Raw genomic sequence first — 26158 nt, forward strand, 5'->3', positions numbered from 1 at the left:
TTTAATATGAGTTTTGATATTTTATCGTTAATTTCTGAATATTTTTATGTGTATCAAGTCCATTGTTAGACTATTTGATTCCCAAAATGCACAAGTCTTAATCCACAACAGGACACCTTTTCTTTTTAGTGAGACCAAGGTTTCAGTCCCTGGAGTCATTGCTATGAATAGTTAGATAGCCTAGTGGATAACTCACTCATCTTTCATGCAGGCAAATGAGGTTTGATTCCACCAATCAGGCAGGACTCAGGAACACTGTTATAATATAAGAGTCATTGGGCAAGATTTCTAACATTACATTATAAATGTGTAAGTACATTTGATGAATATGAAAACATAATGCGTGTTATGAGCATTGTTGTCTATTTCACTAATTTAAACATCTGCTAAACATATAGGGCCAAATTTCTTTGAATGTTGATTTGTCTCCTTCATAATTCTGTTTTATTTCAATATAAACATTGAAGATGAAAACCCTAAACTTATAACAAAAAGGACAATAAAAAAAATAGATAAAACAGAAAATGTTGTTTTGGAAGAAAAGGAAAAATCACTGTATATTGCATCATAATACTTAGCCCACGGCATTTAAATGTTGTGATAGAATTGTATTGTGTCTCAGGTATCGTGGTAATCATCATCATTATCATCATTAACCGCTTAGTCCAGGTACGGTCCTGGATCGTGGTAATATTACTTCCAAAATATTGCTTAATAAAGCTAGTGTGACTGGCTTTAGCCTTTAAGTGGGCTGCACAGTGCCTGGAGACCCCCAGAAGAAAAGCTGCAATCTTCCCCATCAACAACTCCCTTTCTTCTTGAGAAGATAAGAGATAATGAGCCCTTTACACGTTTTACATCGTTTTCCCAAAAAACACCATCATTATTCTATCCAGCTATTGATTTTTTGCAGTCGATGCACTTTGTTCCTCAGGCAGGACGGCTGCTTCTTTTTCTCACTTTGCTCTACCACCGACATTTCCATTGGCAGTGACGATTATTCAATGACCCGTCGTTTATTTATTTATTTATTTCGGGGCAGAAAAGCCCAGCAAATGCGTTTTGTTGCGGCGATTCCTCCCGTGGCTTTCTAAGGGCCATGCATGACTGCAGCCTGCCTGGAGCTATTAGAGAGAGAGAGAGGGAAGAAAAGCTTAGTTCAGCTGGTCTCGGGCTAGATACAGGCGGGAATAGCTGCATGTTTATTTTCTATCAGTGTGCTGCTGCAGAGAGCAGGTTATACAGGAGAGAGAGAAAGAGAGAGAGAGAGGGAGAGAGAGAGGGATGGACGATGATTTCAGAAAGTCTGCCCACCCTGAGCGGGACAGGAAATCGATAGTTAGCAGCGGACCAGCTCATCCCACTGCCACTCGGGCAGATGAAAAAGGAGGGAATGGACAGAAAGGAGAGAGAGAGAGAGAGAGAGAGAGGGAAGGGATGCAAGAGGATGATAGTCAGCAGGTTTCAGGTTGAATTGTAGCTCATAATGAGCTGATATCCTACTAAGATTAAGACTGTCATGATTAATCAATTAAACTTGATTACTCAATTAAAAGTGTACTCTCTGTTAAATATTAGTGATTGGATTATCATTTGTATGATGACACTGCTTATGCTTAACTCTTGTAGTTAGAAACAGAGCATGACGAGCCCATTTATATTAATTTTTGCAACTCATTTGGCTACAAAATAAAGTCTGTTTAAAGGCTATCTTCTTATAAAGGCTAAGTATTTTAGAAATCTTTAAAAGTCGTCTTTGACTGTTTTTAGCTGTTGGCCTGTTATATAAACTCTGATTACTTGGTTTATGGTTAAAACTGATTAGTAAATTTCTCTGTCATGTAGTTTACTTAGTTAACTGATATGAGCTGTGCCTCTCTCTCCCACTTACATATAGTCGCTGTCCAAAGAAAAACATGTATCTCCATTTTTGTCGATTTTCATTTTTCTACATCATTTGAACATGGCATTTCTCCTTAACATTGTGTAAAACCTTCATGATGATTGGGCCAATAGAAATGCCCCAAAATCAATTAAAATAAAATCTCCTTGCCTTAATTTACATTAAAGGTCAAGGGCATTTTGGCCCTCTCCTGCAAAGTTACCATTTTGGAGACACTTGTTTTTCTTTGGACAGCGACAATATGCTTAGGAGGGCTGCTTGTGGTGATGAGTATTGCAATATTGGCTTTTGCAGTATTGATATTGCAGTTTAAACTGCTGAAGTCATGCTTTTGTGAGTGTATCTTGGACATTGTCTGTGTTTAAAGAACACTGACCAAATGCATGTTTAATTTAAAAAAAGCATAACTGCTGGTTCATTGTGTCTCTGTTATAAAATATTGTGTTACATATAATCAAAACGTCTTTTAAGTATCGTAATATAATAGTTTTTTCCATATTGCCCACTTCTTCTTCCAAAGTTGATACGTTTAATACTGTGTACACTTTTCCCCCAAATGTCTCTGTTACTTTACTAATATATATCTATACTAATATTGCTACATAGATGCTACATCAAGCCAACATTCCTGTGCACTAAAATGATGAGAGTAACTGTTAAGCTTGAACAAAGTTATATACCAACACGGCATATAGTTTATAGGTTATATGGGCATGTTGCCAACTACAGAATGATGAATTCAGAGGCCTGAATTCCAAAATTGCCATTTGACCAATCACCAATCACCAGGGTCACCAGTGTGTTTTGTATATATATATATATATATATATATATATATATATATATATACACACACACACAACACACTGGTGACCCTGGTGATTGGTGATTGGTCAAATGACCAATTGACCAATTGATTATAAATAACCTATATGATTACATATAATATATATATATATACATATATATATATATATATATATATATATTAAATACAAAACTTTGCAGAGGGCTTTTAATTTGAAATGACTGATACAGGAAGTGGAGACACATGGCATTACCCAGCCATGTCTTCCTATGTCTATGTACCTGCGCCGTTTGGCTCTAGTCTGCAGATTTTGGGTCTGACTTGATAGTTGGAAGAGTAAATCAAGTAGTGTGTGAGGGGCGCAGATTCAGATTTATTGCCTCCAGATGTCATTTTAGACCAACAGAATAATATCAAATGTGTTTGATTTTTTCAACCCAACTCATAATCTAATAATGTTTACTGGTCATCAACTCAATCTGAATGGACTCCTCCAACAGCCAATGGAAACTGAGAGTGTAAAGAGGTAAATACAGCAAGTAAAAAAGAAAAAATGTTGTAGGGTCACTCACTTGTTGAGCGAAGCTTTTTAGTGAGCACAGTCGAGTTTATGTACATCTAAAACTCTTTAAAGCTAATGCACTAATTACATCTAAACATCTATGACTCTCATTTAAGTATTTTACTCTCTGCTTCTTTACTTTGTCAGTACAAACTGCAGAGAAACCAGCAGTGGCAGCTGCTGCCCATGTTTGTTTACTTGCGTCTCCTAGTGATGTGAGAACACATGAGTTTGGTTCAGTTCAGCAACAACTTAAAAGTTGAATAATCTTGTTTGTATTGGGAAAGTTATTTTTACAGTTTTTAATTTAGTACCATTTGATGTGCATCCTTTGTTGGGGAGGTGAGCTGGGATGTCATTGAACTGTGGTTGGTGGGGGTTGGAGTGTGGGCCTGCCACCACTGCTGAAATATATCCTAGAGGAAATACTGTATTGCATTAAGATATTTTGTCCATATCAGCCCTATCACTTGGAAATGAATGGTGAAATGTGGGGGTTATAATGTCTGATTAGTGATGCTCAAGGCGATAATTAACTGAAGACTGTCCTGGGAATTTTATCATCACCTTCAACATTTTCATCATCACCATCATCATCATTATCTTTATCATCACTGCCTTCCAAAGAATTAATCATTAGTGTAATTATAGATCCTTACAAACGACTAGTGTTGGCTATCCATATAATTGCTCTAATGATTTTTTTCGATGGGCCACCATGTCCTGAGAGCATAGTTGAGGCTCTGTACGTCTACAAGCCAGACTTCTGCCAGACTTCATCAGAAAATCTGATGCATTTTGTCGCTTAACATGGCCAGAAGCCCCCTACTTTGACAGGACAGGCAAACATGCAAATAACCAACCACAGTCCACCAGTCTTACAGTGGTCAAAATGGGGGTGCAGCCAAAACAAACCCGCAGGAAGCAAATGTAGATACCTTGCTTAAAAACTACAAAATGCTTCGAAGAAAACTCTTGAACAGCTTTGAAAGATGTAATGCTGAGAACTTCACTAACTTTTTCTCAATCCAGTGAAAATTCAGGAACTGATAGAATGCTGTGCTCAGCTTAACATGCAGTAGATATCAGACTCTTAGTTTGTGTGGGCAGAGCATCTGAGACTGAGACTTGTGCAGGTGCATTGCTTATTGCTTGGTGCCCCTGGCTACAACAGAGGCCTGGGCAACAGGGGAACCTGATGACGATGCTTAAAAGGTGATAATCTTGACAGAGAACCAGAGGGGTGAACTAGAGGACCAATTTACCATAAAACAGCTTTCTAAATGTGTTCCTCATGTTTCTTTAAGAAGTGTGCCAGAGCGTGCCCCTATAGTCAGTTTTTTCTGTTCTGTTATGTTTGCTAACCCTGTTGTTGCCATATGAAGGCTAGAGCAGAGAGCTAATAGCAGGTTTTACAGTGATCCGGCTGTGATTTTGTGATGTTATCCTGGGTTGTGGGATGGCTAGTGATGGCAGGTTCCTCTGAGTGTCCAGGTGTGTAAATCATGTCACTATTTTTAACCCTTTGTTTATAATATGAAGGCTAAAAGCAGAGATGTAGTATAACAGTCGGGTGATTTTCTGAGTCAAATTACTCACTGATGCTGATGTCACACTAGCTAGTTTGGGCCGGGTCTGCTGAATGGTCTGATATGTGTATCATGTCCATATCTTAAACCATTCTGAAGTTATGAAGGCTAGAAGTTTCCTACCGTTTTGAACCTTGTCTCCTGAAGTTTGTCTCTTGTGGGTGCATTCGAGGCTGCTGTTGTTGTCGTGTGTCATATACACCATTGAGCCTCTGACATGAAAATGTATCGCCATTTTGTTGAAATTATGAATTATACGTTTACAACTTTCCTTTCCAGGAAAAGAAAGATATTTCGATACTGCTGAGGCCTACAACATTCCTCATTTTGGCCACTAAAAAAGTGGCCACTTACCTTTGAGAATTTTTTTGCACTCATATTCTGTTATAAGAAACCATTGTGTCGTTATGGCATTTTTCCCCCTGTGAAAATCTGTCTACTCCTGTGTTTGTGTTTGCTAGCTAGAGCATGGCCTTCTCATCGAACATTATATGAGTCATGTCCTCTTCACAGCTGATATATAGAGTCTCTCTCTCTCTCTCGCTCTCTCTCTCTCTTGGGGTGAAGGGATTTGGTGTGCTCCAGTGCTTATTAGGATTTAGCCCCTCTTGCGATGAGAAAAGCCACTCGGGCTGGATTTAGTGGGCACGGGAGCATCTTCATGCAGCCTCCTGAGCTTCAGAGTTAACGGCAGCTAAAGTGAGCGCAGCACTGTGTGAACGTGCTCTCTCAGGAGCGCTGACTCCGCTGCAAAAAAGATGCAGAAAAATGACATCTGCAGACTTACCTGCTGCTCGAAAGCTCTCCACAATGTGCAGGAGTTGATAGGCTGGGTCATGTGTAATAGCTGAGGATTGATTGTGCAGAATAGAATTAGAATTTAGCACACAAATAGTGGCTGTTTCTGCTGTTTTATTTTCCTTCTCTCTCTGGTGGGAGATTGAAAGGAGTGGTTTCTTTTTTGGTTGTGGTACCAGGCCCTTTGGATTCATAGGGTTAAGAAGGGCTATAACTATTGGAAGTAGTCGTAGCAATCAAGTAACCTGTCGATTACAGTACAACAGTAAGATGCAGAGTCTTTTGGATATTCCGTAGTACGTTATTGGAAATACACAAACTTGAAAGCCTTCATCACCAAAGCAACCAAAAAACACTGGCAAATCTAAAAATATTCGTGTACTGCTTAGTGATTTAAGCTACTTTAGGGTGACACAGGTACACACACAGTTTGTTTAACCTCAGTAGAAAAGCACTGCCCCAGTCATGAACATTGGAAATTTGGGGTGCTGAAATTTTAGGTCTGTTAAGTGTTAATAGAGTGAATTAACTTCTATAGTTCGCCAAACTTAAAGCTCCCTCAGTAATAGTAGTCCTGCTCGAATCAGTATGTCAATATCACAGTAATGCAATAAAAAAACTGGGTAATCGAAAATCCTTTTTTTTCTTTATTTGTCATCTGCAGACAAGGCTAACAGCTAAAGTGGAGTATGATTTGACCCAATTCCTCAGTCCTCAGTTTCATGACAAGACAACTCAAATCTACAACGTTTTTGTTAATGGATGAATTATAAGGAGAATGACAATGAAATATCCCAGAAGTACCTCTTACAAGGCACTTTGTTTTCCGTCTTCTGGCATTTGGCAAGGTGAATGAACCCACTTTACAAGACTAATGCTTGTCTATATGCCATTTAGCTGCACAATGTGTTGTTATTGTTTGGGAGTTTGGCGCCTGTCGCATAATGCTGACGTTAATGTCCGCACAATGATATTTTGATCTATTTGTTTTGATGATGTTTCAGGCTATTTGGGGTAATTTGAGGAAATTACACAGGTCTTTTATCCTTTACGAATCGGCCAGTCAAATTACGCATCAAATTACATGACTGGACCTCCACTGATAAAACTAATCCAGCTCACAAAGGGCTTTAGACCTCTTTGCACCTCAACCTGCTTGTGTTTTAGCGTCATGCCTCCAAAAGCTTCCAAGTTGGTGAGGGAAACCTTGCTGTAATGAAAATACGTTGTTAACTTAATTTACAGTAACTGTGCACTGTTTTGGAAATATAGGAATGCCAAACATAGGCTAGAGGAGTATAAAGCCCCCACAGCATTGGGCTGTGGAGCAGTGGAACTGTGTCCTCTGAAGAGACTGAGCAGCTGACCTCACTAATACTCTTGTGGCTGAATGCAATCAAATCCTCACAGCAATGTTCCAACATCACAAATTGGGCACAGTCAGACAGGTTCTGGTGACCAGATTAAGAGCATATGGTGCCTGGCTTATATGGTTTCTGGCAATGTATGACATACAGTCTTCTGTAAACACTGACAAAAGTATAGACTTCAGTTTGGCTGCTACTGCTGTGTTCAGCTATACAGTGTACTTCTGTCTGTTTTATATGAAGAGTTTCATTCCAAAAGCGTTGTATGTCTGTTCATAACTATTTTGAATTATAGCTGACGTGTAACAGAAATACATTTCTGTTTCTCTAAAAAGGTATTATATGTGTAAAACTTACTCCAAACAATGTATACCATGAAAACCTTTTATATGTATATAACAGCATAACTGTATATGTGTCAAAAACTACATAAGCAAATCTATTTGAGAAAACTTGACAACACAGTTTGAATCAAGTGTCTTGATTTAGACACGCACTTTGTACACTGCTAATTTGTGGACATAAACATGTCATGTTTGTCAGCTGCAGTACTGGGCAAATGAACATAAAGTACAACATAACCCGCCCCCCCCAAAAAAATAAAAAAAACGCATATATTTAAAGGAAAATTGCACAGAAGCCTCAAAAATTAAATAAAATATCAAATTATTCCATATTTAGTACATGTACTATTTGCCTTTATTGGAGCTTGCATTCTTTTCAGACATTTTAGACTTGCTTTCAGTTTTTCAGAGAAATCTTTTTTTTTCTACACCTCCAAACCTTTATCTCAGAGGTTGGTTGATCTGCTTCTCACAATCCAAAATTTATACTTAATGGCTGTTTTGACTGGAAATTAAATGAATGAATGAAAGTCTCTGACTTTTGCATAGTCCTGTACATTAGCCTTTTAGCTCCAAACTTCAGCCACCGTGATTACGTTCGGAGTAAGGGGAATTTGCGTAAATGAATGTTTTTGTTAAATTATCAGAAGAAAACTTACATTTACGACATTTGATAGACACTCTTATCCAGAGCAACTTACAATTTGATCATTTTACACAGGGAGGTGAAGGTAGTGTTAGGAGTTCTGCCCAAGGACTCTTATTGGTAAAGTGTAGGGTGCTTACCCAGGCAGGGGATTGAACCCCAGTCAACCCCAAGGCAGAGGTGTTACCTACTACACTATACCCACCACCACTTTATATAAGACTTCTTTCCTGCCAGACTGGTAATATAAGGAAGATGATTTGAATGAATGAATACAAACAATATATAGCAATTTTTCATAGTTATCACTACACCAAGCATCCACTGTAATGTAGTTTAACCTGGTTAAGCTTGTAACCTCAGAGCAGTTCACTGGGTGAACTGAAGTGGACTCCAAAGCTCTGACAGCAGAGGACTACAAGCGGGTGCCTGGCAGCCATGCCTAGGGCTGCCGTACCTGTAGAGCCGGCGAGGGACATGGTTCAGCAAAATCAATCATATCTGGAGCCACTAGGACTCATATTACACTTCATTCAGTCTCCCTTCTTTCCACTTTCCTCTTCTTCTGTCATTCACTTTTTCATTTTGTTTCATTTTCCCAAAACCCTCGCTTCCCCTCTCTCCTCTACCCCCTTTTTTTCTTTTTTGTACAAGGGGAACATTAAACAGTAATTAATAAGCCCAAAAATATTCAAAGAGTCTCAGCAGGGAAGCTCTGCTGTAACCCACATTTTATGAAGTCATTTGTTTGGCTTTGTTCACACACTCTCCTTCCACTTCTGTTCTTCATTTCATGTCCTCTTTTTGCGTTTTCGTCTCTCCCTCTTCTTTCTAACATCATCCATACATGCTGCTGTTTTCTAGAGATTTTAACCATTTTATGGTTCTTATGTTCTAGAATCTGCATTTTAAATGAATAGCGTATAGTAGCCTGGTTGATGTGATTTATCTTTGTGATTAAGTACACTACCAGCTGACCTACAGAACAGAAAGTGCACAGCTTACACTGTATAAATTTGTCATCTTTTGCTTAGATTCTGCTTAGATCTAGCTTAATTTGAGACTCACTATCAGCTGCTTGTTTCTACTCATACATTGCAATTTTATGTTACACATTCAGGCTTATTTATTGTTTAGAAGGAAGTATTTTTACCAGTTTTCTCCCTAATTTTGTCATGATCAGTTCTATCTGCTAGTTATGTCTCTTGCCTTCACATGATGCTACCAAGCTGGGAAGGTGAAGGCTAGAGCATGCATCCTCTGATTTACTTGAAGCCAGGCACCACATCTTTTCAAACTGCTGCTAACGCAACATCATTGGACAGCTGAACAGTTTTTGGGGGAAAACAGTGGTTATGTTTGCATGCAAAGAATTTTGCCAATACGATCAAACAAATTCTGATTATAGAATAAGAATGAGGTGTTTATGCTCACTCTACTCAACAATCTGGTGGAAAATCTCTGTTTATATGCACACTACAAGTAATCAGATCCAAAATGACGAGCATGCGTAGAGAACAACTTAGTGTAGACGTTACCATGACAACCAGTATCACAGTCAGACACAGGAAAACGTACTTCACATGTCCTTATTAAAGAAGGGTGAGAGGAAGACGTCATGTTCTGAGACACATAAGCTGGTCGTCCGTCCCACCGCTGTCCTTTAAAGCTCAGAGCATAAACTTCGTCTCCTCTGCAGACCAGTTTCTGCTCCGCCATGGTGAACTTTATAAACTTTGGCTATGACGTGACGCACATGATCAGAACGTACTTAAACTTTCTGATTGGGAATGTAATCAGATACAGGCGTTTACATAGTTATTATCAGATACAGGAGTTTACATAGTTATTATTCTTAACGGATTATTTACAGGATTACCCACCTCATTCAATTGGATAGAAATTGTATTCCGAATGGCCTCAATCAGACTTTTCTATTCTGATTGAGGTGTTTACATGGACGGATTCTATTCCAATTGAGCTATTAGTCAAATTATTAACAGATTATTAGGCCGCATGTAAATGTGGCTACTGTCAGCTAACAGACTCTTGCATTGACTAGCATCATGACGAGTGATGGGGGAGAGGGAAGACCATCATACCCACAAAGACAGGCCAATTATGCTGTCTTGGAATATCTGGCACCACCAGAGATCAAACTTGTAATTGCCCAACAAAAGGACCGCTGCTTTAAAAAAGTTTCAAAATTTCAAAAAGCTTAAAAAAAGCAGCATATCTGGGTATCTGTATATTTGAATAATAATGGATATATATGATGTGTATATATGTATATAAATAATACAGTGTTCTAGAAATGCTGATGGTACCAGCAGTGTGCTCATAAATGTGTACTGTGATGTAATTTGTTGTGATAAACATATCAACTTATTGCCCACTCCTACACACATTCCCTAAATTTAACCTGTATCAAATTATTCAAATCAACTTTCACTCTCCAGATAAACTCCACATGTTACTCATCACACAGCTGAGTTGCCTTTATTTGTCCATACTGTACTTTTACTTCCATCCAGCCTACTGTCTGCCAGTCTCTTGACTTTTTCTCCAATGACGAACGGCTGCTGTCACTGTTTCAGGCTCTTTAGGAGCGACTCCTTATGTCAATGTCCAACTGTAATACGTTCAGGGAACAACTTTATGAAATCATAAAGAGCAAATGGAGGGCGCAGGTAGATGGCCTGCGCTAAAGGCAGCCGACAACTGCCGGCAAATGACCTCAAGAGTTTCCAGAAATCCATGAAGCAAACCACTGTAATTGAATCCCTAAATCTTCCAGATGGCATTGTTCGACACGAGGCTTTATGGCATGCAGGTACAATTGTCTGCCACGTTTTTCTTATTCTAGTATTCGCAATGTGATTTGTGCCAGAGTCTGGCATTTTGAATCAAGATTGCTTACTTTCAGATAGTATTACTGCTTTTATTACATTAACCTGGGGAAGATGTTACTCAAATATCGTTGACTCTCATAATCATCCAGCTCCACATAATCAGGAAGAACATGTTGTTGGTTGTGTGGGCTGACTTAGTTCTTTGTCCTGTACAGGTTGTGTTTTTGTCATACTTATGTGAGAGTGAGATTGTGAAAGTCACTTCTGTACACTGACTGGCCACTTTATTAGAAACCCCTACCTTGTAGCTCCAGCTGGCTGTGTACAACTGTAGCCCATATGTTGATGCAGAGTTTGTGTCAGCCATCCTGTAAATATTCACTAATGACAACAAATGGGTAACAATCTGTAACTGTACACCTATATAGTTGACCTATTAGGGAGAAGGAGGTCATAAATGTTTATGTTTATGTTTCTATTAAAAGAAAGTGGTTATTGCCAATGTTAGCATTTTTGATGTCATGTTGAAAGGGACAGGCCAGTATGACGCCAGTTGTTAGCCAATGGAACAACACTGCTCATGGAGAAGGCCAAGAGAGAGAGAGAGAGATAGAGTTTGTTACTTGGCAATGACGTTGCCAAGGCGACTGCAAGGGCACTCACCTCTCGCTTCTGCATGAGTGAGTGTCCTTTTTCTGGAAGGTTCCGTCAGCTGGCCTGAGCACTTCTGGGGTTTGTAATGGAGAGAGAAATGCAGTGGAGTTTCTGTTTTTTGTGCACACTAAGACCTGCAGACCTTTGCTAAAAGCATAAGTAAATGCATTGCGTCGCATATTAATTAACATGTCAGCTGCTGAAAAGCTTTAGTTGTTTGTGTGCTTTCTGTGCATGTGTACGGGAGAGAGAGGGAAAGAGAAAGAGAGAAAGCAAGCCAGTGAGAACACCACATACCACAAATCTCTGCACGTTCCAGAGCTTCCAGGGCCGGGACACTTTTTACAATGCTAGCGGAGTTTCACTGAGCCGGGACACTTTCGCCTGTGGTAGCAGAGGTTGTGTGGTAGCAGAGGGCAACCGATCAGGAGATCAGTGTACCACCACCACCACCACAGAGGGCAACAGATCAGGAGATCAGTGTACCACCACCACAGTACCATGGTTTGACTGAGCCATGGGCTGTGAGGTTTTCACCATGGTAGTGGAGTGTGACTGGTCTGCAGATTGGGAGACTTTGCACTGTGGTGGTGGGGAACTAACTGGGCCATGAGCTGGGAGACTTTCGCCACAATAGTGGAGTTGGACTGGGCTGTGAACTGGGAGATTTTTTACCCTGGTAGCAGAGTTTGACTGGGCCTCTGACTGGGAGGTGTAACGGTGGGGTTTGACTGAGTTTGACTGAGCTACGAGCCGGAAGAGAATTCTCTGTGAAAATATGTCCCAAACACAATTAGTGAAAGACAAAATTCGATGTATTTTGTTCATGTTGAAGAGAATCGATGCATCGATGCATGGAACAAAAATATCAACAGCATTTTAATAATATTATTTTGTGGACAACTTTGATGTATGAAGAAGAAGCTTTTTTCTCCTGGCCTGATCGATTGTCAAAACAGTGCCACTTTGAAGTCAGCATTAAAAAGCAGGAATAAAAAAAAGATTGAGTGTCCTTTCCCATTTAAAACCTCCTGAATATTTAGACCTACAAATGATACTACTTGATCAAACAACAAGGTACGATGATCAAGGGCAATGTCAGGACTGTCTGCATAAAGCAAGTTGACTTAGTCATGGTTTGGCTACACAAGCAGTTAAGCTGTTCAGTTCAATTAAATTCAGTTTTATTTGCATAGCACTTTTCCCAACAGACTCTGTCCCAAATCATATTTCCAGAAATGCAGGAGCAGCCCACGCATGAGCGCTACTCAACCTGATGGTGTTAGAAAAACCTGAAAAAAGAAGAAACACTAAGAGGAACCAAGCCTCAAAAGGAGAACCCATCACAAATGCGTCTCCACTGATACCATGTGTTTGTATTTCGTTAAAATAGGAAGACTACGGCAAACATTTACCTTTTTTTTTGTACATAGCTTTGCTTTAGAAAACTGGTATTTCACACATCTGTAATAAACTAATCAGTATTTATTTGTGAAATTGCTGATTGTCCGTTTTCCTCTGATCAACTGTTAACCACGCTGCGCTAAAGTTCCTCACGGTACTGCTGCTACTGCAGAAATGCTTGATACAAGTCATGCGAGCGTAAGAAGCAAGGAGAATGCTCTGCTCTGCCTTATCACCAACCCAACACCTCATTCTCACTGTCAGTGTGTGTACTGCTCATCTTCATCTTTGGTTTCATTCTGGGGTGGGGGTGGGCAATATTGCAAAAATATCATATCACTATATTTAAAGGCCTTTTTTACAATATATGATACATATTATAGTATTTCAGCAAACAGGTGCAGAGCATCAGTAGCGCAATGTTTAAAAACTGCTATCAAAAATTATTTTAATAATTATACATTTTTTGTACTGACACATGCAGTTGATCAAGGTTTTTACATACTACTGATATTTACAGTATACTCAGAGAAGTGCACTGCTTATCACAAAAACACTAGTCCTGTCACAGTTACCACTATATTACGCAATTATTATTTAAGCTGACCACAGTTATTTTACAATTATATGTTTTCATCACAATGATTATGTTGTTAATTGTCTGCCTTCATCCACTGGGTTGAGGGAAATACATGTAAATAGAAAAAAGTAATGCATTTATTGAGACATGATTTGGATCTTGCAGACACAACAAATGTTCTAACTTCTGACTCATTACTAGAACACCTTTAGAGGAGAGTAGAGCAGTGAGTAATGTTTTTTTTTTTTTGACGTTGGGCTGTCTGTGGTCAGTTGGAAACTACTAAGGAACAACAGCTAGGAAGCGAGACCACATCAGACTTGCACTTTGGTAGATGAATACAATGAACAAAAAAATATTTCTGCAGCAAATAGTCATCAGCTAAAATTTCATGATTGTGATGAATTTTATGACAATAAAATGTTGTCATATTGCCCACCTCTACTCAGGGGCACGTTCGCCCAGTCCCTGACTCTTGAGCTATTCTGAACTAACCCTGACACTGCAAGTAAAAATTTAGCCCAAACCCAGCCTGAAACCCAATTTTTTAGAACCTAAGGCTGTAGTCTTCTCTGTGGTTCTTTAAGGATGTAAAAGCTGGACAATAAACAAAAAAAGTAAAGTACAATTATGCTTGGAATAGTTGAAGGTAAAAGAGGAAGAGGACAACCAGCTACAAGATGGACAGATACAATCAGAGGAGTCATGAACCAGCCATTCGCAAGCCTGAAGACCCAAACAGAAGATGGGATATTCTGGAGAAACACTGTCCATATGGTCATCAGGAGTCAGAATTGACTTAATGGCACTAAATAATAATAATAATGGTTCGGGTAGTGAACATCTAGGCTGCTCAGATATCATATGATGCAGAAATATAGAACCTCTTGGCTACATGTGTGCTTGCTCTGTGTGTGCATGTATGTTAGTAGGGACTGAGGGTCTTATCACACAATGCAGAAAGCAGCAGGCCCCCCGGCGATTAGCTACCTCTATGCGAGGCTGATGCTCCAGTAATGATGTCATCCTCCAGGATGTAATGCACAGTTATCTAGTGTGTGATTCCTATTTTCCCTGCCTGTGGAAGCTCTATCTCTCTCTCTCTCTCTTTCTCCCCCTCCCTCCTCCCTTGTCCTCTTTTTTCACACCCCTGTTTTTTGCCTCAGGACGAGGTATTACACTCTTTGGCCATGATTACATTTCGTACAGATTTCACACTTGTTAGAGGAAGCCGCTCTCCACTGGCTCTGAGACACATCTGTCTGCTGTATAGTTTGTACTATGGTGTGATAGGAGTGGGCATAGTGATGAAATGTGATCATTATCGTATATCATGTTTATCGTTATAACATTTCCAGAACAACGACTTATTACGTGTCATAAAAAAGACATTTAGACCAATTACAGAGAGCCTGTAAACAACAAGAAGTGCACAACTCCCCAAAAGAAGTTGTCATTCCGTTATACAGTTAGGTTCTTTTCAGGGATGCACCCATATGAGAATTGTTTGCTGATGATATTTTTCATGTACATTCAGCAATGTGCAAAAGTCAGGGACCACCCTTGATGTATTTCATTAACACTCAAGTAAAGTTATTCATTTTTCAGTGTCAAGAAAAAAACAGAAAACATGTTTAACAGGAAATTAGACAGCCCTAAATATAGTTTCAGATTTGTCAGTATTTATTGTGTTCACCCTGTGCTAGAGATGGACTGATCAGTGTTTTTGGGGCTGATAATGATCAAGATCACCTTTCATCATGATTGGCCAATAGCCGATACCGATCGAGGGTGGGGCCTGGTGCAGTTAGCGATTCTGGAGAACTGTTGTTGATATTTGAACTCAACAGTAAAACAAATACACCCCTCCCTTCAGTGCTCATTCAAAAGCTCCACCCCCAAATTTATGGACGACACTTTTTTAGATTTTCATGACCAAAAAACCCGTCACAAATGTTGTATGGACAAATACCATGATATAACATTGCACAGACAAATAATGTAACAAAATATATTGTAACCGTCAGCTAGGTTGTGGGTTAGCAAATTGCCACTACAATTGCTGCTGCGAAGCTAACCAGTTGCTATCACATACATGAGCAAATGGGACAAAACAATACTGACCTATTGGTTCTGTGAAACAGCAAAAAATAAGTTAATGATCCCCACCTGTTAAGCAGAAACAGAGCAACCTCCTCATCTGTTTTCATGCCTTTCAACTCTTAAGAAGGCTGAAGTCAGTTTTGTTTTCACCCACTTCTTCAAATTTTTTGTTTCACCTTAAATGGTGCAGAAGTCACATTCTGTCGCCTCAGGCTAGCATAACCATTGAAACAACCAGAGCCTACGCAACCGCTGCGGCTAACAGGACAAAACAGTCTTCCATTTTTTTTTTTTCTGCCCCTGTCAAAGTCATGAAGCTAGTTCAGTAAGCTAAGATTAGTGCTCACATGCTAATGTTCTAACAGAAATGTATCCTCAAAGATTTGACGACAAACACAGCAAGTTTACAGCAAAATAGGAGCCAAATTTGTAATGATACATACTTCAGGAAAAATGTTTCCACTACTCAAAGCTGAACTTGGCTGCCTGATCTCCAGCTTCTTGTTCGAATTTTCCAGTTCCACCTTAAATGGTGCAACAGTTACATTCTGGCGACTCAGGCGAAATATGGCTCATATGTTGCAAGTCACTGATTGGCTCTCAGGATTGGCTAAGTTAGAGAAATAGCGCTGGAAATCAGCTACATATCCTTTCAGACCCATAGCGCTGAGTTGTCTTCTCAGAGTGGAAGGATGGACAGAAACACCTGTGGATGTTTTCAGATTTGAAGCAGCTTGATTTTCTTCTCTCTCTCAAAGATGAAAGCTTTAAGTGCTGTTTATCTGATAGTGATAGATTTTGTTGGTCTACTGTTTTTAAAATTGCCCTCAAATAACAACTGTTTTTGAAATGCCTTCAAATATCATTTCACCTTTATCGCCTAGCCTTGAGCCGGGGCCTGTTTTTTCAGCTATCCTCTTTCATGAGAGCTATAACTGTTTGTGCATGCACAGGCCTGTAATGAAATACTCATTGAAGTTTTACACATCCCCATGTTTCAATGTCGCTGGAAAAGTAAACCAATTAGGAAATTAGCTGTTATGAAGTCGAGCTGCAAAATCAGAGAATGCATGTACTCTCTGAATAACAGTGGACGTGTTCCCTTCACAAACACTGTCTGCTGTTATTGATGTTGGTGCTACACTGACTTTGGTGTGACTGCTGTTTACTTAGCATCGTTCCTTTAAAAGACGCCGGCTGCTGCATAATGCAGGGCCTTCTTATCTTCTTAAATTGTTTTCCGCTAAAGAACAAAGGGCAGTAATTGAAAAAACGCTCGTCTCTGCTCCGCCAATTGGATAACAAGTCACGGCTTCGCTAATGTATTCTTACCACAACAGCCAATTAACACAGCCATGGCGACATATATTAAGGCTGGAGATGCATGGGCGGTTCCAGTTGGACTGTTCACACTTAGGCTGCACCTCACTGGGGCAGGACTTGGCCTTTCTTTGGAAGATCAATGAAGCAAAATCCGGAGCAATTCCAGAGCAAATTAACTCAATATTTGGTCCACTGTAATTTATGGTCTTCATTAACACTTTGATGTTCACATAATGTAATTATTTAAATGATTACATAATAAATGTATAGATAGTTATATAATTATCACATTTACATTTGATTTACATTTTCAGTTTGAACCAACATTTTTACTTTAGTTTCAATGACCAAAACAAGGTTTTTTTGGCCAAAAAATTTTGTCATGAAATTCAAATCATAATAAAATTTCTGTTGCTTTGCTTATAAGCACAAATGTGATATAGATTGAAACTTCAGTGCTGGTTAAATGAATGTGTGCACAAGCGTTCCTCTCCTCCTTGTATTACTTAGGTAGGCATTAACACAGACACAGTGAAGAAACGCTCTTTATTAAACTTCTTTTCGGTACCGCTGCCAGTTGTGTCGTCAAGCCGCGTTTTCCAGCAGCACCCGAGTGAATTAAAACGGGGATCGACTTTGTCAACAGTGGCGTGTTGTCAGTGGGATCGTTTTTGCCTGCCGTCGCTTCTCCCCCGAGCGAGCCTTCCCTCCACAGACATCATATCTAAAAGCTATCGATTGCCATAAACAAAAGGAGCGGATTCTGAGAGTGGTATGAATTTTTAATCACACAGGCCTGTCGAAGACATCAGAGATGGAGCTTTCTGTAGAAGCCTGTTTCCCCTCTCTCTCTCTCATGATTTGCTACCTGAGTAAGTGCTTATTCAGTCCAGAGCACAGGGGGCATGGACATCTTCTTTAGCCCTGGATGCTTTGGAGAATACTAGTCGAGAGAAAGAAGCAGACTTATTCCCCTAATGTATGTAATTTAATGTGATGGATGGCCATGTTACGCAATTTTCTGCTTGTTACAAATAAAATGAATCAGCAAAGACCTTTTGTATCTGAAATTTGTTTCTTTAGTCTTGCACTGGAGCGAAGAGTCTAATGTAGGTAACAATGTCTCTTTTGCCCATTTTTATAGGTAACAGTCTATTTTACAGTGTCGGAAAAAACATAACAAAGCCTATTAGCATTATAGCATTAGGAGAAAAAAATAGCCAGAGGTGTCGGGTCGGATTTTGAGGTGTTTGGACCATGTCTTCAGGTCTTCAGGTCACACACACTGGCTCAAATAGTGGGTTTGGTCTCAAATGCAGAATCAACATTATGCTGATTTAAGACAATAGAGAAAATTCACTTGCATCCTCAGAAGTCTCTTTGAATTCTCTTTCAGTTGTCATATTATATATATATATAATATCTATATATATATATATATTATATATATATATGTATATATATATATTATAGTATAATTGGTGGCATATAAGCTTCCATAACTTGTTAGCAACATTAACCTTATCCAGCTCCAGAATTTAACAGACATCAAACATGTCTTGGCTGATCGACTACATTTGGGGTGAAGGACAAACTGTAAATTTGATTTTAACATTTAACATTTCATTTGACATTCACTAGATAAGCCGTAGGCCAGTAGAACAGGTGAGAGAGATGCAATTTTTTTTTATGAGACTAGAGATATTGAGGTAACTTGCAGGCCCCAATTAGTCAATGTGGATCACTTCCTATCCTCATCAAATGACCACATTATGTCAACAAGAAAAATAAGCAAACAAATCTCCATTGTTTGCTCTTTTTGTATATAAATCAGTTTTCATCCTGTGTCTTTAAGGGTGATGTCTTACTCTCAGGGGTGAAGAAAATCTGTGAGAATGTAGGATTTGTTGTCTGTTTATAGACTGACATCTCCTATTATAGTGTGTAGGATGTATCTCATTATGTCAGTCTGGCACTAAGAACTATTGTTTGGAGTCATATTTAAGTTTATTGAAGCAAACTCACATTCAACCTTTGTAGCAGGAGTCAAACAGGTTTGTAAACCTTCAGAGTATTGAAGCCAATGACACCATCCAAAACTTAGAAGTCCAGTAAAGTGTCAAAACCAGGAAAGCATAACAGAAGTAAGAATACTGAGAATTGCATGACATGATCAATACAAGACTTCGCAAGGAGCATAAGAAATCTGAGGTCTGTATAAACACAAACATGGTCTGGTACGAGTGACCTCTGTAGGCACGGTAGGGAACCATCAGCAATGGTTGTGACACGTTAATTGTGTTGAATCTGGGGATGTATAGTGATCCATGTTTTTCTCTCCTGATACCGTTTCTGATGCCTCAACTTGAATTTGAACCTAGGGAATGGGCAGTAGTGATCACCTCAAGTCATGAGGCTGATGTACTATAATCCACCAGTCAATCATACACCTTTCTTTGTAGAACTGTGTGCATTTTTAAGTTGTATTGTTCCAGAAGGTTTATAAAATTGCATTGTTAACATTTTAGAACAGTTGTAACACAGGACACACCCTACAGTACAAAGTGCAGCTATACCACATAGAATGCACCACAGCGAGAGCGCCAATAAACAATAAGCTCAAATTCATTTAGAACTTTTACTCTTATAGATTTAATTGAATAAAACTCTCAAGATCATTTAGTGAATTCGTCACGTTTGGTATCAACTAACTAACCGATGTGACGTTTGTTTACCTGACAGATTTTAGATGTAGCCACATATCACGTATAATTGATTTCTGTGGTCTCTTTGTGGATTGTATTTAAAGTAGTTATAGAAAAATGCGAAGTGGTGTGGTGTGGTGGTGAGAGAGGGGCGATGAAGCGCTGCCGGTCTGTGGTGGAAACAGTATGGAGTGTGGATCAGTCATGTCTGACCGAAATCCATGATTTATTTAAGAAGGTCAGTGTGTTGAATAAGTAGTCCTGTGCATTATGATTAATTTTATATTTGCTATTTGAGTACGATGAGAGGTTCTGAACAGATAACCAGTTTTGAATAAACAGCACAAAAAAGCAGACATTGACCAAAAATAATGTAGGCTTACCTGTTTAGCTGATAGAACTGCTGTTGAACAAAAATATAGCAGCACGCAGAGGAATACACTTGAAAACATGTTTGATTATTCAACAGCCTGAAGCAGTCGGTGGTGTTTTCATGTTGGATGACTAATGGAGGCTGCCTCTTCAGAAGAACTAATGGGCTAACAGAGCTAACCAGCATCATGTTGGATGCTGAGGAGGACTCACTGTTGTCTACACAGTCTTTTCTTCTAAGTGGATGATGTGCCAACGTGTTATTTGGCATAGAAATATATTTTCGTTGTTTTTGGCTGAAGCTAACATCTGCTGGAGGAGCTAGCCTAGTTCATGTTCAAACAGTAAACGAGTAAGTATTAATAAAGTCAGTATTGGTATCGGATGCTATCAGATCAGTGCATGTCTGGTATACGTCTTCGATGCTACAATCAAAAATGATCCACACCAAGCAACGCAAAAGCATAAACGCCTTTATGTGGGTCTAAAACAGTTAAGTGGAAGTAAAGTGAATTTTCTAGCCCTCCTGGCTAAAAGTTGTCTCGAGTTTCCAGTACAAGTCTTTGCTTCAGCACTTAGAGGACATTTTTCTTCTAAATCAGGCTTCATTTTAGCAGCTCTCTGCAGTGCGTCTACTGCGGCTGTACTGAGACAGGCTTGTTCCCTTTTGGGATCCTTACAGTCCCTGAGGCTTACAGGCAGTATGACACACACACATACACACCCTCGTATACCCCAGAAACTAACTTTCGCAGGGTGTTCTGCCAATTTAGATGTATTCTCATGGGCCTGAGTGAAAATCTTGTCCACAGGACATCCTTGAGGCAAGTTGAGGTATGTAGGCGCAAACATTTCTTTGTGCTCCTTCAGATATTCTAACCTGCTCTATTATCTCATTTTATGTAAAATGAAGCAATTAAAGGAGCTTCACTAAAGGAATACAGCATCCTAATCCCTGTGTGCTGCATCAGTAGTATACTGTCGTTTACCCCAGACAGTAATTTCAACTTGTTTCTCTGTACTTAGAAAAGAGCTGGAAGGCCAGTAGGCAGATGCAGTGTTCTTTGAAAGACACAGAAGGGTTGTTTTTAGGGATGTAAATGATTAGACAACAAATGACCACTTCTTTGACCAATGCTATTGGTTGAGAACACAATCGTTTTATTTCATTTTATTCCATGTAAGCAACAGTACCTGTTTAAATAGGTGGGTTTTTCATTCAAGTTAAGGGCTGGTTTTGAAACTGTAGGCATGAGGATGCAAATAAGTCACTACAGTAATGGACTACATAGAAAAACAAACATCTGCAAAAGATAATACAGATAACTCTTTTGTATGAGTGAACGTTTTTGCCTTCTTCTGTAGAGTTACCATTTTGGAGACAGCAAAGAATACCAACTTAAATATGGCCATTTCCTGCAAGATGTAGTGTACAGTGTCTGGTTATTTGCTGATTTTAACATATTGGATAGAAAATGAAACTTAAAATGTGCTGTGATTTTTGCACAGGCCATGTTTTGTGCCAGATTCATAAAACTCTCATGACGTTAAGACTGAATAGTGTGGCAGTAACACGTTTGCTCGTTCATAAATGAGGATTACCAGCGTGTTTTACAGCCTGTGTGACGTGATGCGTGGCTGTGTTATTATCTCATCTTATTGTCTTATATTATCTTATTTAAATTTGACGTTAGTGATTCATAACATGACACAATCCTGCAACACCTGAACCACTCTGACCAGTGTATTTAAAAAACACATTTTGATCTTTTTGGACTGACCATCAAGACAAACTTTTCAACTGCTGTTGTAAGAACTGAGCAGAGGTTTAGATTGGTAGATATAACAGGCATTGTATTGTTCTTGTTATTATTATTCTTGAATAATTTCATTGGGAAATTAAATCTTACATGCTAAAATATTATTTCTACAATTAAAATTGTAATTCTAGGATTTTATAATTTGCTTTTTTATGTAATTTTTTTGTAATTGAAACATTTTCTCATAAAAGGCAATTTTTTTCTTGATCAAAGGTGAAAAGCATCTTTGCCATTAGCGATTTACCACTTTATGAATAGGTCTATTTACTGTGCCACACACTTAGCCTGACGTAGTGCTGTTACTGATCAGTTTTATAAGTCTGGCCCTTTATGTTTTATTTTTTATGTTAATATAAAATAAACAATAGTTGTACATAAAGGAATGTGTCATTAAATTGTCTCATATGTGTGTATATCAGATGTTTTACTTTGGCTTTGGATGTAGCTCAGATTTCAGAACCGGGATGGTCAGTTTCATTGTTGATATTTTGACGGGTCGCGAACGTTGACTTCAGCCTAGTCAACTAATGATTAATCAGTGCCCTTTGGCAGTCCGTTACCAGTCAAAAGAATCTGCCAGTGCATCGCTAATCTGTCCTAATGAGGGATTTTGTATGTTCATGTTGTCTGTTTATGTGTTTATGTCACTCTAGAGTGGAGAGGAAGCAGCTGAAGTGTGTATCTGTTTTGGTACTTGAGGTCACTGCTTTGTGCTGGAGGTCACTGCTGCTCTCAATGGTGCTTGGGAAACCTCAGAGATAGTTAGTCATACAGAAGGGGATTTCTTCCAGCAGCGAGGTCCCGTTTGTTTGTGTGTGTGTGTGTGTGTGTGTGTGTGTGTGTGTGTGTGTGTGTGAGTGTGTGTGTGTGGTCAGGGCATGGATTTGTGCCATTGAGGAGCAGCCAGGCAACCCCCAGCAGGAGTCCAACAGGGGCACAGTGCCCAGACACTTAACCAGTGATTAGACTTTCATTCACTCTCTCTCTCTCTCTCTGTCTCACTCTCTCTCTCTCACTCTCTCTTCTTCTGCACGACAATAGCACCGCACTCTAACCTTCATCATTTTCTCTACTTCATCTGAGTACTTCATTTGCTAATTGAGGGATGCTGAAGGATGTCCTATGTGAAATATTTACAGGGATGTTTTAAGTCTGTTTTACGACTGCTGGATTAAACAGATTAGTCTGTTACTTGCGTTGTCTGAGGCTGGGCGTACACTACACGACTTTTAAAATCTTAACAGATTTCTAAAACAGACAGCATCACAAAGTTAGCCTCAGTTTGTCACAGAATTTCTTGTCTTTTTGTCGAAGAGAGGGTGTAACACACATAACGAGATTGGGCTACGAATAAGAACTCAAAATCCCAGATCTCCTCAGAAATCACGACACAAACAAAGCTAAACTGACTGGACCTGACCTGTTCGTGCTTTAATGCACAGCGAAAGCGCAAACTCGGGGTTAAAATGGGGCTGAGAAAAGCTGATATTACAGTGACAGCTGGAGAAATGCTTCACTACAAACTGGCAGCTGAGCTGAAATTGTAAAGAGAGTGATCTGACAACTGAATCCAACATTATAAACATGATGTCGGTGTTTTACACTCAGCTGCTCTGTCTCCGCACTCCGCTGTTTAGGCGGCGTGTCTGCTCGTCTCTTCACCTGTTTCTCCGCTCTTCTAGCTCTCTGATTGGCTGTTGTTTGAATCACTCGTTGAGTAAATCTCTGACCTTCTCACACTACAGGACTCGTGAACATTTTAAGTCGTAAATGAGCTCCCGACCTGGAAAATCATTTCAGATTGTTAAAATTTTTCGCAAGGGCCATATCGGGGTTAAAAATCTTCCTGTTCCACCTTAAATGGAGCAGTAGCTCTGGGTTTCTTTGGTCGCTTGCCGTTTTTTCTTTTTTCCTCAAAACTCTGTTTGGAGTGTGCCTCTGAAAAAACCTCTGTTTGGAGGGCCATGTAACCCTAACACTTCACCCTACGCCTCTATTTTAACCAAAAGCAGGACACCACAAAACAGAGGGCTAAGGGCTAAGTGGTAAGGGCAAAGGGTGAAATGGGATTGGGCCTAAATGTTTTGTGGTGTGTTGTGAGTAAGTCTGGGTACCATTCTACATTTCAGACTTCAGTATGATACTCTCTTTGATACCTTATTCGAAATTACAAACTGTTGGTGGGTATATTTACAGACCACTCTCAAACAGTGGGAGGGGGGCTGTTGGCATTAGTGCCTTTGCATTGTGCAGTACTTTGTCTCCATTGTTCATTCAGTCTTAGCCACATTAGCATTTGCGTTTTCTCTGAAACTTAGTGGTACTTTAGAAGTCTGTCTCCTTTTAATTAACAATTTCTTCTTTTTTTGTGCGTCAGTGACCTCACAATCCCAGACCTTATTAGTTAATAAATTTCTACTCAAGCAAACCCCTGCAGTCACCGTGTAATTGAATCTGAAGATGACATTTTCTTCTAGCATTATACTGTAATAATTGTTTTTTGGTGTGCGAACGTTGGGTCTCGTGTTGCAGCGGAAAGGGATGCGTGGGTGTGAGAAATAAAGGGAGGAGGTGCCGAGATCATGGTTTTAACTTGTGGCCTCCAGCACGTGTGTGTGTGTGTGTGTGTGTGTACATACGTATGGGTGCAGATTTACGAGCGCAGGCCTTGATTAAATCCGTGACCTTCACCGCTTCGCACGCACAATCAAGGCGAGGGTAAATTCATCATGGCATTGATCCATCAATTGAATTGCGTTTCCGACACCACCGATGGCTTGACCTCGCCGGCCGGCCGGGATCGTCCAATTTGCTCGCCGTGCAGATTGCGTGCCGCGCTTGCACCTTAACTGCTCTGTGAATTTACGGCCCTACCCCTGAGACACCCCTCCCACTGTCCCACCAGCCTTATCCCTCTTGTTGTGTCAAGCGGCTTGGCAATCAAATAAATTTGCCCTCCTGTTTCATTAGCATTCCTCCACGCCCCTGCATTTGCATACACTGCCCGTCAAAGGTTTGGGGACAAAACGAGGAACAAATGAACACGCTTTTCTTACTGCTTTGCAATAATTTAATATGGTAAAGACTAAGCAGGGGCCTGCAAACAGGTTAAGTTTATAGAATTGAATAATAAGCGTCTGACCACTCAGGGACAGCCATTAGTGAGGTCAGGTACTGAGGTATTGGATCTACCTCCATCACTCCATATAACACAGTTCCACTGCTCCTCAGCCCAAAGCTGGGGGTCTTTATACCCCTCTTGCCGACAGTTGGCATTGGACATGGTTAATGTGTGGCTGCTTCCAGAGCATCCCGTTCTATTGGCAGTGCTTTTCTACGGAGGTTATACAAGCATGGTGCACACAGTTGAACACCTGTATCAGCAATGGGTGCACCTTAAAGAAGCTGAATTCACGAATTAGAAGGGGTGTCTGAATACTGTTAGACATCATAGGCCAACCTAGGTCAGTGTGGTGGTCACCATTCATCAGCACTCAGATCTTTCGCGTGTTTTAACCATCTTTGGGCCAGTAACAGTAGTTTGTAACATAAAGCTGTCAAGTATTATTTATGGAAAACGTGCTCTTCATACTAAAGGAGAGACTTTGATGAACATGAAGCTGAGTTGCAAAATATACCCAGAGCATTAGCAAATACTTTTATGCTAGCGCTGTTTCGCAAATGCTCGCTGCTTCCTTTTAAATGTTTGGTCAACGAGTTCCCGTTTTGCAAGTGAGGGTGGAAAAAAGAGGAAATTTGCTCTTGTGTAGTTGAACAAGGCTCCTTGGAGAGTTGGTGAAACTGGGTCATCCAACAGGGCTCTGGGCGAAGGAGACTGGGGGTGGGAGGAGAGGAATAAAACAGAAAAAAGTGAGGATCTTAGGGTGCTATGACGGTTTTGGATATGCTCTCTGCTCCTTTTCCATTAAAAGTGCTTGTAGAGTAAAAAAAAGGCAGCTGTGCAGAGTTTTGTAAACATGCTGGGGGTGTGTATCTTGAAAGAGGAAAATGGCGGCACGCAAATCGAAGATCCGGGGACATTCTGGTCCATGGAGTCCTTGAGGGACCCTCTGCTTCAGGAAGCTATTAGTAACTCTTGTACTCGGAGTCGTTTTTCTCCTTTTGCTTATTTAAGTACAAGTTGCCTGACCTATATTCCTTCTGAAGATAGGGTGTTGTAATATCTCTGAAGAAGAAAAAGAGGCACACATTTCAGTCCAAGAAAAGACAGTAAGGTGAAAGGTAGACAGTAGGGCTTGACCGATATTTTGTCGCCGATAACGATAACGGTTTCACTTTAAGAAATTATATCTTAGCAAGTGAAAAAA

General features: G+C 39.8%; 1 protein-coding gene across 1 annotated transcript in view; it reads left to right on the forward strand.

Annotated features, from left to right (window-relative positions):
• The window catches only part of epha4b (eph receptor A4b), a 186238-nt gene that overhangs the window by 73407 nt on the left and 86673 nt on the right, over positions 1-26158 (forward strand). The gene's annotated exons all lie outside the window — the stretch shown is intronic.

Source organism: Colossoma macropomum, unplaced genomic scaffold, assembly GCF_904425465.1.
Source record: "Colossoma macropomum unplaced genomic scaffold, Colossoma_macropomum, whole genome shotgun sequence".
Taxonomy (NCBI): domain Eukaryota; kingdom Metazoa; phylum Chordata; class Actinopteri; order Characiformes; family Serrasalmidae; genus Colossoma; species Colossoma macropomum.